The sequence below is a fragment of the Coenobita brevimanus genome, chromosome 5, assembly GCF_032717465.1.
Source record: "Coenobita brevimanus isolate Jiangsu-jjx chromosome 5, ASM3271746v2, whole genome shotgun sequence".
Lineage (NCBI taxonomy): Eukaryota > Metazoa > Arthropoda > Malacostraca > Decapoda > Coenobitidae > Coenobita > Coenobita brevimanus.
In genome coordinates this window covers 8945310-8948964 of record NC_136958.1, presented here as the reverse complement: position 1 = coordinate 8948964, position 3655 = coordinate 8945310, and the positions used below count along the sequence as shown (strand labels likewise).

At 43.4% G+C, this 3655-nt stretch overlaps 1 non-coding gene across 1 annotated transcript; it reads left to right on the top strand.

Moving 5' to 3' along the window:
* The first annotated feature begins 2275 nt into the window (after positions 1 to 2275).
* On the top strand, positions 2276 to 2394 carry LOC145399249 (5S ribosomal RNA). The gene has a single exon (XR_013897256.1). It is a non-coding gene; the product is annotated as a 5S ribosomal RNA (ribosomal RNA).
* Positions 2395 to 3655: the final 1261 nt, after the last annotated feature.

Sequence of the window (3655 nt, the reverse complement as noted above, 5' to 3'; positions counted from 1 at the left end):
CATATAAGAGGAAAGGTTTAGACTGATATAATTCTGTTGAAAGTTCGACCGACTGGCAAAAGACATGCACTGATCAATAGACAGAAGGACTGACTGATAACCCGAGAAGTAGATAAGGACGGCGAGACACAAAGGAAAACTGCTGGGTCTGAAGACACACCTAGACGGATAGATACTCAGATACAGACAGACATAAATGTAGTTAAAAAGAAGCATAATAGATACATTGGTACAGACATATATATACTGATATTTAGAAAAATAGAAACAGGAATCACAGATACACAGACAGGGAGATGGTTGGGAGGATGGTTAGAGGTAGGTAGGGGAAAATTAACAGACCGATAACACACATTCAGATAAACAGATAGCCATATGGACAGAAGGGCACAGACTTGAATGTCTGAATAAGTAGTGGATTAACTGATAAAAATAAATTCTGTAAAGTGAAAATCAGGCAGAAAAATCAAGACATAGATGGACAGAAGAGAGATAAACAAATAGATGGCGAGATGGATAGCATGTTCAGGCAGAGAAAAAAGAACACAGGAGTATCAACGAACAGAGACCCGTTCTGAAACATACAGTAGAATACTAACTCTCTCTCTCTCTCTCTCTCTCTCTCTCTCTCTCTCTCTCTCTCTCTCTTTCTCTCTCTCTCTCTCTCTCAGACATACGAAAATGCTAAATCAACTCACCAGTCATGAAACTGGCTCAAACCTATTTCCTGTTGGTACACTTTCACTGGAACTTGGAAAGGAAGGAAGAATAGCTTGTCTGGTGACCGAGTCTATTGGACCCTCGGAAAAACAAGAGAAAAGCAACGGCAGCTCCCCAAAGGTGGCGATGCTTGGTAACTGAGAGGCTCGTGAGAGAGATTTGAGTAAAAAAACAATATGATAATAATAATAATAATAATTTTAATAATAATAATAATAATAATAATAATAATAATAATAATAATAATAATAATAAAATTAAAAAACTGAATGTTTCGAAAACCGTGTTCCTAGAATGAACCTGAAGGGCGCCTACCCCATTTCTGAAAGAAGCCAATCAGATTTCAACCTTCTCTACACATTCCCTGAAGTTAAGCCCCAGCTTTCCAAAATTTCATAATTTACCTAATAGAGTGTTCAAAAGAATCGAACTTTCAGGAACTTGAAGGGCAAAGTGCTTATTCAGTTCCACTACTGGTGGGAACTACACCATACTTTGCAATTTTTCTTTGGCCTTCTCAAACCCATGCCTCATTTCAGCGGGAGCCGCAATGCAAGTGGTAACTCCCGCCTTGATCGCAGCAGGGCTTGACGTGGGGGAACTCCCGTTGTGTGACGGATCTCTCCACTATGTTCGGAAGGAATCAAGGACTGAGATCGCTGAAAAGATCCAAAAAGAATTCCAGCCACAAACACCCTTGGTTCTCCATTTTGATGGAAGGCTCTTGCCCAACATTGATGGTAGCGGCCGCGGTGATCGCCTGACGATTGCTGTTACCATGATCTAAGTAGGGGAGGTCAGCCAGACAGCGGGGAATCCCCGCCTGCATGACGTCACACGCGCCTCACTGCCTTCCCAATCCTTGCTCTCCTGGCTGGCTGGCTGGTGTCGGCCTGGGCGCGCTATCTGAGATTCGACCACACTGCTTCATTCATAGCTTCATCTCTCCTACAGTATATTTTATGTCTTTATAACCATTAACCATAACTATAGTCAATACGTCAATAAATCACATTATCCTCCACCTGTAACATTCCACAGCAGGACTTAAGTTAGCTTCTATCTATCTATCTACATTTTTTTGTTTTATACTTAATCGCACCTTCCCACCAAGGTGGGGTAGCAATACGACTAAGGAAAAGAAAATAACAAAATAACAAAAACCTCCACACACAAATACACATTCGATCACACTCACACTCTATCTATCTATCTATCTATCTATCTATATAATAACGCGAGCAACGTTTATGATGGCTCGTAGACGGATAAAGAAGAGATCAATACAATTTCCATCATTCATTAGTGTGAAAAAATACAACCATCATTATTGGTGTATATAATATTAATTCTCTCTCTCTCTCTCTCTCTCTCTCTCTCTCTCTCTCTCTCTCTCTCTCTCTCTCTCCCAGGGCTTGCTGCTGTGGTGTCTAGATCATGGTGTCCCCATTCATTCATTCATGCTCTCTCTCTCTCTCTCTCTGTTACCATGTTCAATTTCATTTTCTTCCTAGTCGCTGACCTGCTTGTTTATTTGCTTTTTCGATTGCTACCAGCCAACGGCCATGCCACGTTGAGTACACCGATTCCCATCCGATCAGCGAAGTTAAGCAACGTTGGGTCTGGTTAGTACTTGGATGGGTGACCGCCTGGGAACACCAGATGCTGTTGGCATCCCTACGTCAAGTGGGGTTGGTGGAGGATTAGTGCCCCTCCCTGTAAAACAATTAATTCTAAGCCCTTGGCCACCCCATTTGGGATACATGGTGTCTGGCAATGGATGGATGGATGGATTGCTGCCAGCTTGTTACGGGATCTATTCTTAAAATATATACAAAGTTTGGCAAAAAAAGCATTAAAATATCATCAGATAAATTAACATCTGATAATCTGAATGCAGACGAAAGGGTCTCTACACATTTTTTTTTACTTCTTTAAGGAAGTTCCCATGAGCAGCCTGGACTATTTCTCTCAATATCCTTAGCTGGGAGAAGAAGTCGTCTGAAGGCGTACATATAGTTCCTTAATGGCGACAGAATGTTAACTGACAAGAACAAGGAGAGAGCACAGAATGGGACAAGCTGAACACACTCGCCAGAGGGCCGATGTGACGTCAAGCGAGCTCACGCGGCGCGCTGTCTGGCTGACCTTCCCTACTTAGATCATGGCTGTTACAGGGCTTGGTACGGAGAATATCCTAGCGATCCCTAAGATCCCTGCTGGAACGGGCGAAGCAATGGAAGCAGCAGTGCTATGGACTCCAGATGAATGGCGGGAAATGAAGCCCTGGATTGCAGGGCTCTGTTTTGATACTACAGTGTCTAACACCGGGGTTCACAGTGGAGCTTGCTTTGTCATTGAAAGAGGTCTGGTGGCATGCAGGCACCACATGTGTGAACTCATAGTGGCAGGAATCGTTGACCTCTTTTTCTCTTCTTCTGGTCCTGAAAGTCCTCTCTTCGGTCGATTCAAAGAGTTCTGGAACAAAATTGACACAGATTCCTTCGATCCCTACGATGATGACCTAGATGAAAAATCTCAGTCGTGGATTGCCAACACAGCCGAGGACATTGAACACTTCATGCTCAGCCACATAGATCGTGTGCAACCCCGTGATGACTACCTTGAGCTCCTCCAGCTGTCTTTGGCTTTCCACAACAAGAAGCCAGCACGGATGACTTTTCACTATCCAGGTGCCTATCACAGAGCATGTTGGATGGCCAAAGGCCTTTACTGCCTCAAGATCTTCCATTTCAGAAATCAACTGAAGGATGCAGCCTCCATCTCCTGCACATAGCATCAAAAGGAGGCCATCAAACGCATCTGTGGCTTCCTCGTCACCATCTATGAGGTGCACTGGTTTGAAGTCCCAAATGCTGTCAACGCTTCAATCAATGACCTCAATCTCCTGCAGAAGATTGAAGAATTCAAAGAG